General features: G+C 41.3%; 1 protein-coding gene across 2 annotated transcripts in view; it reads right to left on the reverse strand.

The window, feature by feature from the left end:
- Positions 1-15796, reverse strand: part of LOC111967588 (follistatin-related protein 5) — a 194006-nt gene that overhangs the window by 93222 nt on the left and 84988 nt on the right. The window lies entirely within an intron of this gene.

Genomic DNA, 15796 nt, shown 5'->3' on the forward strand with positions numbered 1-15796 from the left:
ACAACTCGGCTACCCAAATCAAAGGTCACTGATTGCTATCTTAAAGACCAACTAGAGGTGTCARTGGTGTAACACCTGACTGGATCCGAAATGGATCTCTGGGCAGTGGGCCGCAAACTCCCCACAGCTGCTCTGCCGAGCCGGGGGACTGCATTACTGCAGCCGTAGCCAGCCCACTACCGATTTTCTGTTTTTCTGAGATGCAGTCAATGCATTGAATTAGACTCTGTATATTCCTATAGACATTCTACACCGAATTGGACATAGAACATTCTCATTCTAGCAACCGAGCTAGCTTTCAGAGTCCAGATCAAATTAAACGATCCGTTGCAACCTGTTATTTTGCCAGCTATAACAGAGGTGTAGTTGATACCTCACTCAGCTCCAGGTGAAAAATATTCTTATTCTGTCTGTAGCTCTTCTCTTCGCTCAGTCTCTGTCTGTCTCTGTCTCTTTACCGCCTTACTGCTACCTCCCAGTGTGTATTGGCACCCCCAGTTGCACCTCTAATTTGCTTTTCTCACTCCTGTGAGCTGGGTCCACTGTTCCTCTCCATTCCTTTATCTTCACACACACACACCAACACACACACACACACACACAACACACACCACACACACCACACACACACACACACACACACACCACACAACACACACACCACACACACACACACACACACACACACACACACACACACGACACACACATACGACGCACGATCATGCACACACACACACCCCAACCTTTGAGGAGATCATTATTTGCCAGGCGTCTTGAATCTACTCATTCTCTAAGAACTAGCTTTAGAGAGCCAGTACCATAGAGATCCTATTAAATTGCTGTTAGTACTCTAATTCCTAATTCTATGGCCAATACACTCCCTCCCTGATTAGCTCAACTCAGCTCTTATGCATTTTAGTGTACCTCACCTTTTCTTCACAAAGTGAAAACTGTTCCAATTATGTATCCGCTACGGGATTCACATTCCAATGGATCTCTTTGAAAACATTATGTTTGCATCTGTGCTATTGAAATACATTCACATTCCATCGTTATTCCACGATTTAGAAGACCAAACCCATTTTTATCATAAGAGGATATCTTTTTTTATTGCTATTGCTATTACAGCAGATTACATGACTGGCATTCATATTCCATTCACCAAGCTTAATGTAACATGGATKGGTTTAGGCTACTACATGATACTCAAATTTMACCTCTACCCATCATGAGGTTGCTACAACCTAGCCTATGAATGAAAGTTTACAACGTAAACTGATCTARGCACAAGTCGAGAGAATTATGAGTAATCAAGGTGACAGACAGGTCACATTCAATACTGTGTTGCACACTCTTGCCTGCATTCAGCTGATCTACGGTATAATCATTAGTCCAACAGTTACAAACGAGAGTTTCTATTGGACAAATTAAGGTATGTCTATCCCTGTTTCGTTGCGATTGCTTCTGTTTAAGATATATATATATATATATATTTTAATCGGAACAATGAATACACACACCCCTGATCACACGCAAACARAGTTCACATTCATAGCAGCCACATACAAACAGCTCATTGCATATATAATTCCTTCTTGCATCTATCTTATMGACTTCAGTGCACAACACATCAGCTGTCTGTGACCAGGCGGGYAAAAAAATCCAAGCAAAACCTTCATATCATGACCGCTACCTGCTACACACAGTCTACATCGTTGTCACCATATTAGCTAACGTCAAGTCAACATTGCTACTAGAGCTAACTCGTTAGTAAACCCAATACAATCATGTAGTACAGTGTACCGTCAGCAGCAAGCAGTTTAGCAGTTACACCGGTGGGCCTCAGTGGCAATAAATTAATAAAACCAAAAGCTTACCTTGACTTCCAGTGTTGGATAACCATAGTCAGCTAGCTAACATAGCGTCCTTCTCTGTTTGAGCTGGGTGTTTGAGAAGACCAAATTAGCTAGCTGCGTTCCATGGTAGCTAAGTGAAAGAGAAAGTGAAAAAAATATATACTACGAAATATAGCTAGCTCTGTCTTTCTCTCTCTCTCGCTTCTCCTTAATTTTGGAAGAAATTAATTTGTTCAAAACTGTTCAACTGTTGTCTTTCTCTCTCTTTGAGGCAACTACTCACCACATTTTATGCAGTGTTAGCCAGCTGTAGCTTAAGCTTTCAGTAATAGATTCATCCTCTGATCCTATGATTGGGTGGACAACATGTCAGTTCATGCTGCAAGAGCGTTGATAGATTGGAGGGCATAAGTCTTTGGAAAGTGGTGAGAACCATGAGCCTCCTAGGTGTTGTATCAATGTACCCAGACAAGGACAGAAGCTAGCTGTCCTGCGGCTACACCACGGTGCAACCCTGCAGAGTGCTTCTGAYGCTACTGTAGACCATTGCAAAACAGTGTTTTAATCCATTCTTTGGTGACATGTGAATGTATTTAGTATTAGTGGTGTAAAGTACTTAGGTAAATATACTTGAAAGTACTACTTAAGTAGTTTTTTGGGGTATGTGTACTTTACTTTAGTATTTATATTTTTGACAACTTTTGTTTTACTTCACTACATTCCAAAATAAATAATGTACTTTTTACTCCATACATTTTCCCTGACACCGAAAAGTGCTCGTTACATTTTTTAATGCTTAGCAGGACAGGAATTGGTCCAATTCACGCAATTATCAAGAGAACATCCATGGTCAGTAATGGGTTCTGAATACTTTCCGAACGCACTGTACGTAAATAACAAAAACAAGAAAATTACGTTGTTTGGTTTGCTTAATATAATGAATTTGAATGAATTTATACTTTTACTTTTGTACTTAAGTATATTCAAATCAAAAATCGAATCAAATTTTATTTGTCACATGCGCCGAATTCAATTCAACCTTACAGTGAAATGCTTACTTACAAGCCCTTAACCAGCAATGCAGTTTTAAGAAAATACCAAGAAAAGTAAGGGATAAGAATGACAAATAATTAAAGAGCAGCAGTAAATAACAATAGCTGGGCTATTTACAGTGGGTATCGGCACAGAGTCAATTTGCGGGGCACCGGTGTCGAGGTAATTGAGGTAATATGCAATGCAAAAAGTCTGGGTAGCCATTTGATTAGATGTTCAGGAGTCTTATGGCTTGAGGGTAGAAGCTGTTTCGAAACCTCTTGGACCTAGACTTGGTGCTCCGGTACCGCTTGCCGTGCAGAGAGAACAGTATGACTAGGGTGGCTGGAGTCTTTGATAATTTTTAGGGCCTTCTTCTGACACCGCCTGATATACAGGTGCTGGATGGCAGGAAGCTTGGCCCCATGATGGACTGGGCCGTACACACTACTCTCTGTAGTGCCTTGCGGTCGGAGGCCGAGCAGTTGCCATACCAGGCAGTGATGCAACCCATCACGATGCTCTCGATGGTGCAGCTGTAAAACCTTTTGAGGATCTGAGGACCCATTCCAAATCTTTTCAGTCTCCTGAGGGGGAATAGGTAGTGTAATGCCCTCTTCACGACTGTCTTGGTGTGCTTGGACCATGTTAGTTTGTTGGTGATGTGGACGCCAAGGTACTTCAASCTCTCAACCTGCTCCACTACAGCCCCGTCYATGAGAATGGGGGCATGCTCGGTCCTCCTTTTCCTGTAGTCCACAATCATGTCCTTTGTCTTGACCACGTTGAGGGAGAGGATGTTGTCCTRGCACCACATGGCCAGGTCTCTGACCTCCCTATAGGCTGTCTCATCATTGTCGGTGATCAGGCTAACCACTTGTGTTATCGGCAAACTTAATGATAGTGTTGGAGTTGTGCCTGGCTGTGCAGTCATGAGTGAACAGGGAGTACAGGAGGGGACTGAGCACGCACCCCTGAAGGGCGTGGCGGATTGTTACCTACCCTTACCACCTGGGGGGGCCTGTAAGGAAGTCCAGGATCCAGTTGCAGAGGGAGGTGTTTAGTCCCAGGGTCCTTAGCTAGTGATGAGCTTTGAGGGCACTGAGCAGTAGTCAATGAACAACAATCTCACATAGGTGTTCCTTTTGTCCAGGTGTGAAAGGSCAGTGTGGAGTGCAATAGAGATTGCATCATCTGTGGATCTGTTGGGGCYGTATGCAAATTGGAGTGGGTCTAGGGTTTCTGGGATATTGAGGTTGATGTGAGCCATGACCAGCCTTTCAAAGCATTTCATGGCTACAGACATGAGTGCTACGGGTCYGTAGTCATTTAGGCAGGTTACTTTGGGCACAGGGACTATGGTGGTCTGCTTGAAACATGTTGGTATTACAGACTCAGACAGGGAGAGGTTGAAAATGTCAGTGAAGACACTTGCCAGTTGGTCAGCGCATTCTCGGAGTACACGTCCTGGTAATCCGTCTAGCCCTGCGGCCTTGTGAATGTTGACCTGTTTAAAGGTCTTACTCACATCGGCTGCGGAGAGCATGATCACACAATCGCCTGGAACAGCTGATTTTCTCATGCATGTTTCAGTGTTACTTGCCTCGAAGCGAGCATACAGTCGAAGTTATTTAGCTCATCTGGTAGGCTCGTGTCACTGGGCAGCTCTCAGCTGTGCTTCCCTTTGTAGTCTATAATAGTTTGCAAACCCTGCCACATCTAAACGAGCGTCGGAGCCGGTGTTGTATGATTCGATCTTAGTCCTGGATTGAAATCTAGCAGGATTTCTTGTAAGCTTCCGGGTTAGAGTCCCGCTCCTTGAAAGCGGCAGCTCTACCCTTTAGCTCAGTGCGAATGTTGTCTGTAATCCATGGCTTATGGTTGGGGTAAATACGTACAGTCACTGTGGGGATGACATCATCGATGCACTTATTGATGAATCCAGTGACTGATGTGGAGTACTCCTCAATGCCATCGGAAGAATCCTGGAACATATTCCAGTCTGTGCTAGCAAAACAGTCCTGTAGTTTAGCATCTGCTTCATCTGACCACTTTTTTAGACCGAGTCACTTGTGCCTTCTGCTTTCATTTTTGCTTGTAAGCAGGAATCAGGAGGACAGAATTATGGTCAGATTTGCCAAATGGATGGCTAGGGAGAGCTTTGTACGCGTCTCTGTGTGTGGAGTAAAAGTGGTCTAGAGTTTTTTTCTCTCTGGTTGCACATTTAACATGCTGATAGAAATGAGGTAAAACAGATTTAAGTTTCCCTGCATTAAAGTCCCCGGCCCCTAGGAGCGTTGCCTCTGGATGAGGGTTTTCCTGTTTTCTTATGGCGGTATACAGCTCATTGAGTGCGGTTTTAGTGCCAGCATTGATCTGTGGGGGTATATAGACAGCTACGAAAAATACAGATTAAAACTCTCTAGGTAGATAGTGTGGTCTACAGCTTATCACCTCAGGCGAGCAAAACCTCGAGACTTCCTTAGATATCGCGCACCAGCTGTTGTTTACAAATATTCATAGGCTCCCGCCCCGTGTCTTACCAGAGTTTGCTGTTCTATCCTGCCAATAGAGTGTATAACCCGCCAGCTGTATGTTATTAATGTCGTCATTCATTAATGTCGTCGTTCAGCCACGACTCGGTAAAACATAAGAGATTACAGTTTTTAATGTACGTGCTTTCAGTTTGCCCCATTTATTTTCCAGTGATTGAACGTTAGCTAACAGTACGGATGGCAAAGGCAGATTAGCCACTCATCACCTGATCCTCACAAGGCACAAAGTATTTGAGCAATTACATTTCATTTTATATTTAAGTATATTTTAAACCAAATACTTTTACTCAGGTAGTATTTTACTGGGTGACTTTCACTTTTACTTGAGTCATTTTCTATGAAGGTATCTTTACTTTTACTCAAGTACGACAATTGGGTACTTTTTACACCACTGTTTACTATAGTTTTATCTAAAAAGGAAAACTTTTTTTATTTGGTATTTGGTGTTTTATTAGGATCCCCATTAGCTGTTGCAAAAGCAGCAGCTACTCTTCCTGGGGTCCACACAAAACATGAAACATAACAGAATGACATAATACAGAACATCATTATACAAGAACAGCTCAAGGACAGAACTACATTCATTAATGTTTCACGATTTAAATTTTTTATAAATTCCCAGAGGATTAGGGTCRTCCCTTTCCTCCTCTGAGGAGCCTCCACTGCCCCATACTCCATTGACAGCATGTTTKAACATCTCTGCATCAATCCACTCTAATAATTATCAAACACACAAACAACAAGCCCAGCAAAGGAAGTAGGGATTCCTTCCTTTAGATCTGCCAGTCTTAACTAGTTCAGAACGTGCTGCCTCGTGGCTGCTGTATCTCTCTAGGCAGTGTGTGTTTGAGAGTGCCGAGAGTGTGGTGTTGTGTATGATTCCGTTTACAGGCACAGGCTGATCCCCCTGGTGTTCATTAGGTACAGCTAAACTCCTTTGGTGGCGAGGTTTGTTGACATGATGGAGGACAACCAACCTCAAGGCTCAGGAAGAAGATCTAGAGCTATAACACAGTTATCCAACAGATCAAATCAGCACCAGAGATCCATATCTATATACGGACTCCTGGAAAGATGGTAGGGGGTAGGGGAGATAACAAGACCACAACTCTGTGGATCAGCCAAGCCCCCCCTCAATAACAAAAAAACATCCTCACAAATGTATTCTACAGTGACTGGTGAAATTGAGTTATTTTAACTGTGCAACTGTCAGGGAACACTCAGACCACAGAAACTCTTGCACACACAGAGACATTCATGGGCACACATTTTCTGATAACCAGACATTTACCAGGGTTCTTACACACTGTACAATCTTTCTTTTTCAAACACAAATATGAACATAGCCTCTTCGTCCTCTGATGGCTCGCAGTACACATCGGACTACAGCTCCTGTGAAGAGATCTTCTATGAGACTACTGTCAATCCCCAATAGGGTCACAGACAGGGCACAGTACAGTACAGCACACCAACACCTTTTGAACCCAACCAGGGAACTACAGACATGATTCAAATAAAGATTATACAGCACTCTTSTGGCTCCGTATTGATCGAGATGAAGTCTATCAAGGGTCACAAATATCAGTTCCCAAGGGAATTGTGAGTTTATATAGAGAATTCAACGAGTATCAAACAGTGACTCAAAAGTGGTGTTAAATACAGTGAAGAGAAGATCAGTATGAATGAATATGTTTGAAACAGTTCCAATTCAACAATACTCAAAGTCCAAGTTCGTTGCGGTACAACCCTGTTCACRTTGGACATAACCCTCTTGGGGACTTTAAGAGTAAACACACGTAACACATTGGCTTGGGTCTTATGGGTCAGCCAATATTTATTCTGTGTCCAAAATGTGCATTGCTCTTACTGATGGTTTGTGTGAAATCTGACTGGCCTTGATATATGATGTAATCTGCGGTATTGGCAGTCCGCTCAGTCATTTTCGCACAGACAGTCTTGGCAGGGCTCTTATTCAAACTGATAGAGGACTCAGCGGGGGGGGGGGGGGTGGATCTTCGACCAAAGTCTCCACAGGAGAGGCCTTATGTACAGATCCAGGATCAGATGGTATTTGATCCTGATTCTTCTATCTTTATATTTATCTATATTTTTATTTATATCTATATACAGTGGGGAGAACAAGTATTTGATACACTGCCGATTTTGCAGGTTTTCCTACTTACAAAGCATGTAGAGGTCTGTAATTTGTATCATAGGTACACTTCACCTGTGAGAGACCGGAATCTAAAACAAAAACCAGAAAATCACATTGTATGATTTGTAAGTAATTAATTTGCATTTTATTGCATGACATAAGTATTTTGATACATAGAAAAAGCAGAACTTATTTTTGGTACAGAAACCTTTTGTTTGCAATTAACAGAGATCTACGTTTCCCTGTAGTTCTTGACCAGTTTGCACACACTGCAGCAGGGATTTTGGCCCACTCCTCCATACAGACCTTCTCCAGATCCTTCAGGTTTCGGGGCTGTCGCTGGGCAATACGACTTTCAGCTCCCTCCAAAGATTTTCTTATTGGGTTCAGGTCTGGAGACTGGCTAGGCACTCCAGGACTTGAGATGCTTCTTACGGAGCCACTTCTTAGTTGCCCTGGCTGTGTCTTTCAGGTCGTTGTCATGCTGGAAGACCCAGCCACGACCATCTTCAATGCTCTTACTGAGGGAAGGAGGTTGTTGGCCAAGATCTCGTGATACATGGCCATCCATCCTCCCCTCAATACGGTGCAGTCATCCTGTCCCCTTTGCAGAAAAGCATCCCCAAAAAATGATGTTTCCACCTCCATGCTTCACGGTTGGGATGGTGTTCTTGAGGTTGTACTCATCCTTCTTCTTCCTCCAAACATGGCGAGTGGAGTTTAGACCAAAAGCTCTATTTTTGTCTAATCAGACCACATGACTTCTCCCATTCCTCCTTGGATCATCCAGATGGTCATTGGCAAACTCAAGACGGGCCTGGACATGCGCTGGCTTGAGCAGGGGGACTTGCGTGCGCTGTAGGATTTTAATCCATGACGGCGTAGTGTGGTTACTAATGGTTTTTCTTTGAGACTGTGGTCCCAGCTTCTCTTCAGGTCATTGACCAGGTACTGCCGTGTAGTTCTGGGCTGATCCTCACCTTCCTCATGATTCATTGATGCCCACGAGGTGAGATCTTGCATGGAGCCCAGCCGAGGGTGATTGACCGTCATCTTGAACTTCTTCCATTTTCTAATAATTGCGCCAACAGTTGTTGCCTTCTCACCAAGCTGCTTTGCCTATTGTCCTGTAGCCCATCCCAGCCTTGTGCAGGTCTACAATTTTATCCCTGATGTCCTTACACAGCTCTCTGGTCTTGGCCATTTTGGAGAGGTTGGAGTCTGTTTGATTGAGTGTGTGGACAGGTGTTTCTTTATACAGGTAACGAGTTCAAACAGGTGCAGTTAATACAGGTAATGAGTGGAGAACAGGAGGGCTTTTCTAAAGAAAACTAACAGGTCTGTGAGAGCCGGAATTCTTACTGGTTGGTAGGTATCAAATACTTATGTCATGCAATAAAATGCAAATAATTACTTAAAAATCATACAATGTAATTTTCTGGATTTTTGTTTTAGACTCGTCTCTCACAGTTGAAGTGTACCTATGATAAAAATTACAGACTCTACATGCTTTGTAAGTAGGAAAACCTGCAAAATGCAGTGTATCAAATACTTTTCTCCCCCTGTAATATACTTTAATATACAGTTGAAGTTGGAAGTTTGCATAACACCTTAAGCCAAAATACATTCTAACTCAGTTTTTCACAATTCCTGACATTTAATCCTAGTAAAAAATCCCCTGTCTTAGGTCAGTTAGGATACAACCTTTATTTTAAGAATGTGAAATATCAGATAATAGGAAGAGTGATTTATTTCAGCTTTTATTTCTTTCATCACATCCCCAGTCGGGTCAGAAGTTTACTACACTCAATTAGTATGTGGTTAGCATTGCCTTTTAAATTGTCTTAACTTGGGTCCAAATGTTTCGGGTAACTTCCACAAGCTTCCCAGAATAAGTTGGGTGAATTTTGGCCCATTCCTCCTGCGAGCTGGTGTACTGAGTCGGTTGTAGGCCCCCTTTGCTCGCGCATGCATTTTCAGTTCTGCCACAAATTTTTCTTATGGGGTTTGAGGTCAGGGTTTGTGATGGCCCACTCCACAATACCTTGATTTGTTTGTCTTAAGTTTTTGCCAAAACTTTGGTTAAGTATTGCTTGGGGTCATTGTCATCTTGGAAAGACCCATTTGCGGACCAAGCTTTAACTTCGCTGATAATGTCTTGAGATGTTGGCTTCAAATATATCTACATAATTTTCCCTTCTTTATGTGCCATCTATTTTGTGAAGTGCACCAGTTCCCGTTCTGCCGCCAAAGAACCCCCACAACATTGATGCTGCCACCCTGTGCTTCACGGTGGGATGGTGTTCTTCGGCTTGCAAGACTCCCCCATTTTTCATCGCAAAATAAAGATGGTCAGTTATGGCCAAACAGTTTATATTTTTTGTTTTCATCAGACCAGAGGACATTTCTCGCAAAAGTATGAATTTTGTCCCCATGTGCAGTTGCAAACGCGTAGTCTGGCTTTTTTAATGGGCAGTTTTGGAGCAGTTGGCTTTCTTCTTGCTGAGCGGCTTTTCAGGTTATGTCGATATAAGGACTTTTGTTTTAACTGTGGATATTTAGATACTTTTGTACCTTGTTTCCTCCAGCATCTTCCACAAGGTCCTTGCTGTTGTCTGGGCTTTGATTTGCACTTCACACAAAGGTACGTTTATAATCTTTACGACACAGAAACGCGTCTCCTTCCTGAGCGGGTAATGAACGGGCTGCGTGGTCGCATGGTGTTTATACTTCCGTCTATTGTTTGTAGCAGATGAACGTGGTTCCTTCAGGTGTTTGGAATTGCTCCAAGGATGAACCCGAGGCTTGTGGAGGTTAGCCATGTTTTTCTGAGGTCTTGGCTAATTCCTTTTGATTTTCCAAATGCTGTCAAAGCAAAGAGGTACTGAAGTTTTGAAGGTAGGGCCTTGAATACATCCACAAGTACCCTTCATTGATTCAAATGAATGTCAATTCGCCTATCAGAAGCTTCTAAAGCCATCGAATAATTTTCTGAAATTTCCAAGCTGTTTTAAAGGCACAGTCAAATAGTGTATGTAAATTCTGACACACTGGAATTGTGAATACAGTGAATAATCTGTCTGTAACATTGTTGGAAAAATTACTTGTGTCATGCTCAAAGTAGATTGTCTAACCGACTTGCCACAACTAATGTTTGTTAACAGAAATTTGTAGAGTGGTTGAAAAAACTAGTTTTAATGTATGTAAACTTCCGACTTTCAGAACTGTATATGTGGTGTGTGTGTGTGTGTGTTGTGTGTGTGTGTGTGTGTGGTGTGTGTGTGTGTGTGTGGTGTGTATGTATATATATATTATATATTATTACTATCATATATATGTTATGTATACTTATATATACTGTAATGTATATATATCATTTTTGTTATTCATTTCATTTTGAGAATTTTTTTTCATATATTTTGTTTATTACGACACAAAATATCAAGTATATTAGCCTTTACATACAAAGAGAACTTAATGAATAAATAAATATGTTAGCAAGTAATACATGTTAACAGATATACAATTCGTTACAGATAACCAGAATAATTCTTATTCTGGTTTTACATATAAGCACTTTGCATTCACAGACAACTCACCAACATCAAAGGCATTAAACATTCATGAAACAACAACTGGTAAAACTGAGTGATGTTTACTAGGCATGAAAAACAGGAATGGGGAATTCAAGAAGATATATCATTTACGATTTGCATTCATTTAAGGGAATGAAGCACACAATCCCTTGCATAAATCTCAACAGCGAGGCTACATCACGATAAAGTATACACCCCTAATACTTATCACCTGTTTTTTTCGATGAATTCATATTCGGATATTATCTTAATCCTACCGGCCAGAGATTCTAGATCCACCACTGTTGAATTGGCAAACATTGTTACAGAGCACACCCATCCGCGGTTGGCTCACTCCGCCTTCAACATCACACACACCACCCTGGTAATTCACCATCGTCATATTCCCAACTTTTAAAGCAAGAGTGAATATTGACATTCCTTTGGACTCTATTCTTAGTTCTCCTCATCTCTGCAAATACACATTTATTTTGGTGGGCCAGGCAGCACTTCTCCAAAACACACAAAAAACATGAATTTGATTAAAAAACCAGAATGACATAAAATGCCATAAGATAGTACAAGGTACTGAGAAAGCCACACAATGTACATAATACAAGTTGGCTGACTGGAATATATAAAATAAATGGAAATAAGAAATCAGGCACAGTTATTAGGCTTTTTGTTGCTTTTTTGTATCCATTTCTGCCCAGACAACTCATAGTCACATGTACATCAACACACGATTTTTCTAGTCATAAATATAGTTTTTGACTAGGATTAGATTGGCCTCTTTGTTTTTAGTTCTCCTTACCGTAATTTACACACAAGGTAATCAGACTTTAATATAGAATAGACAAACAAGGCCAAGAATATGGGAAATAATAAACACTTGCCCATGTACTAAATTGCCGACCATGGTTTCAACAGATTCATGATCCTACAGTGTGCAGTGCCACACGTCATGACCATACACACAGATTTAACAGGTATACAGAAATATGTGGGCATGTCTGCTGTTTAGGACCTGACTACAATGGGAGGTTTAGCAAATCAGATGACATAGAAAACAGGTGATTTAGTTGAGATGAAAGGAAGAGGAAAACTGATGTTCTTTATTTCATGAATTCAAGAAATCCATAAAATGATTTCCTATTCACACCCTAAATTAAACACAGGGCAAAGAAAACATATGTGTCTTTGGCTTTTCGTGTCTTAATTTTGTAAAAATGAACCATCTACCCTTCTTAAGGCAATATGAAAGGTTGCTACATCCATTTTTTTTTCAACCGTATAAATTAATGATATGGCACCCGATTTATTTTCCAGAAATATAACTTATAAAGGCCTCATGAGCTTGTTTTTAACTGTCATAAGCCCATCAGAACCCCGTAATATAAAAAACACTATATGGCCTCAAACATGGTTAAAACTAGAAATGTGATATCAGGCTGGTCAGTATTCATCCATAGCTCTCGTCTATCAATTTGAGAGTGATTACATTCTCTAGCCTATCCCTCAGCTTTTTAGCGGAAACGGGTTTGGTGGGGGGGAGTGGGTATATTTTATTATTGTTTTCTGGCTGATTGCCGCTTAAGGAACCAATTAATTATCTAACTTAATTTTTGGTTTAAGAATTCCAAAATAGATTGTAAGGTAAACCTACCGTACCTTACAACAATTCAGTAACAACTTACTTGGGACAGGGTTACTTTGCAAGGTAGTCTACTTTTCACACAGTATAACATTTAAAGCTGATCTAATTTGCTCCTTGCACTGGGCCTTTGGCAGCATGCAGTTAGGTTTGGTACCCTACCTGTATTTTCTCAGGTAAACTACTGCTCCAGACGGAGTCTGTAATATGAGTTTTAACTCCAACATTTGGACTTTCCTGGACCAGGTTTAAGCCTACTCTGTATGGAATGGACTTGGTAACTTTCACATTTAAATATTCTAGGCTATCTATAGTCCTATTTTATGTTTGATACTGATATTCAGTTCTTGAGTAAAATCTTTGTATCTAGGGGTCCCTATGAAACACTCTGTGTTGTATATACTAACCTCAATTTCAATCAACAGTAGGTCTACAAGGCATACGCCATACAAATCTATGACTCAAATATGTGTCACAGTTTTAATAAAAAGTCAACAACTGTTTCATATGACAGAATTTAACTGGAGGTAAAAGTCATAATTCCCATGGTGTTCCATGACGAAAACTGAAATGACAAAAGTAACTGGTCAATAATTGCATTACATGTATACCCTGGCTGGTTTTCACATATATTTGAGATTTTAGTATTCAGCAAGATGCTTTTATCTAGGAGTTACTTTACAGGAGCAATTAGGGATGAAGTGCATTGTTTCAAGGCACATCACAGATTTTCACCTAGTCAACTTCTAACGCTAGGTTACCTGCCACCATAGATGAGAAGATAGTGAAAATGGTGGTGACACTGTGAAGAAGGCTTGGTGAGGTAATAGTTTGTGAGGTGAACCCCTAATCTGAGTGCATCCTGGGTCATGGTTCATCAGGGCACTCAATGGAACACAATTTAAAAACTGTTGGCGAAGGAAAATGAAATGATGTTTCCTTATAGGACAAGTCATAAAAGTAGTCCCTGCTGTTTCAGTCCCATTTCTTCAGTTTTGGTGCCTAATAAACACAACCCTGATCTATCTATTTCTTGTTGCATGCTGTTCCCGACTGGGATGCTTGAGACAGACCTAAAGCGGAAACTGGAAGAGGATAAAGCAGAGAAGTGGAATGGCTCCTGGAGATCACTTGTTCCTAAATGAGAGTCTGCACCTTGCACACCAGGTCCCGGTGCCAGAGTCAGGATCTGCTTGATGTTGTGATGCTCAGCCCATTTCTGTAAGGAGTCGAGAGAAGATGAAAATGTCCTACCAGCTGAACGCACTGCAGCATCAATTGCCAAGGCCTATAAACACATATTTATTTTATGTATATGTGGGGTAAGCCCTGCATCCCTGTAACTCTATAGTTCTCAGAGGTGGAGTATGACTTTCACTGCATGGTGCCAGTTCAATAATCAGAGCAGTCAGTGGCTAGCTAACTACAAACTTCCATTTTCATGGGTCACGTGAAGCAATTTTGTAATGTAGTTCACCCCAAGAGACCGTAGTCTACTGATGTAGGATGGGGTAGTCTGTGTTTTATTTAATTTTGTTATTAAAAACACAGTTTGAGATCATTGTGAGGGGCTTTCCCCATTGGCTTACATGGTTGGGCGTCCAGGGAAAATATTGTTATGAGGTTGCCCACAGTAACAAGGGGGACGGCTTAGCGAAGGGTCAATTGCGTGCCATTATTCATTAACCAATTTATTTTTCTCAGCACAGGTACCCATCAAGGTTACTATTCCCCTTCAGCTTTGACAAAGTTGGACATGAATAAAATACATTTAGTTGTTTTATCTTTCTCTCTAGGCAATTAAATGCAATGCTCACATTGACACTTAATCTGTAAAATCTAGAGTTTGTGCCCAGTCGAGTATCTTCAATATTGCTGCTGCAAGGTGGCAGAGGACAGTTTACATGTAAAAGGGTTCGGAACCGCAACACTATCGTTTTTTTCCAAGTTGCAATGGAGAATTTTTTTTTACTAAGAATGCTGGTTGAAAAGTTCCTTATACTTCAATGCTCTGCAAACACTGAATGAATTGTTGATTCATTGTTAGAACAGTTTAACCGTTGAAAACTTTTATGATGTCGGTGTAAGTCATGTTGTTCTCCAGATTGATGTCCCGGTAGACCTCCACTAGTGCCAGTGCGATGAAGAGGTACAAGTGGCCGGAGGAGGTGTCCTTCGCTGCGCAGATGGTCTCTCATATTCCGCAAACACGATCGTCATAACACAGTTCTGAGAATAGAGGAGTACAGGGGGATGCAGGAGTCAGTAAGGTTAGGAGTGGTGGGGAAATCTAAATCTGATTATGAATAAGAGAAGCTATAAGTAAATTTGTAATAGCTTTCACCTTGCCCTCCGATTGGGCTAGATTAATTGGACTTTGGGATTCAGAATGCAAGTACAGTAACATGAGGATGAAATCATGGTCAGTATGGTTGGGATTGGAGTTCCGGCTCTTTGTTTTAATGAAGATAGAAAGTTGTTTGAATATGAGGGGTATAAACATCCTAGATGGGAAAGCGATTAGAGGCTGGTCGATTGATAATGAGCATTAGCATTGATTTCATTTCACCGTGCCTCACGTGTCCTTTTCACGCAGTAAGTTGACGCCATCTTCTTATTCCTTACCCAACTCCCGAAGCCACTTTTTTCCTGAGTGATCTTACTGCTGACGCATATTGTGGTGGAAGCCGCTTATATAACTATTATACTGCCGGGGCGGCAGGGTAGCCTAGTGGTTAGAGCGTTTGGACTAGTAAACTGAAAAGGTTGCACAGTTTCAAACCCCCGAGCTGACAAGTACAAATCTGTCGTTCTGGGGCACCTGAACAGGCAGTTAACCCACTGTTCCTAGGCCGTCATTGAAAATAAGAATTTGTTCTTAACTGACTTGCCTAGTTAAATAAAAGGTAAAAAAAAAAAAAAAATGTTAATTGTGTTGCTTCAATGTCCGTTTTAATATTTGGTCA

The sequence above is a fragment of the Salvelinus sp. IW2-2015 genome, linkage group LG8 (assembly GCF_002910315.2).
Source record: "Salvelinus sp. IW2-2015 linkage group LG8, ASM291031v2, whole genome shotgun sequence".
NCBI lineage: Eukaryota > Metazoa > Chordata > Actinopteri > Salmoniformes > Salmonidae > Salvelinus > Salvelinus sp. IW2-2015.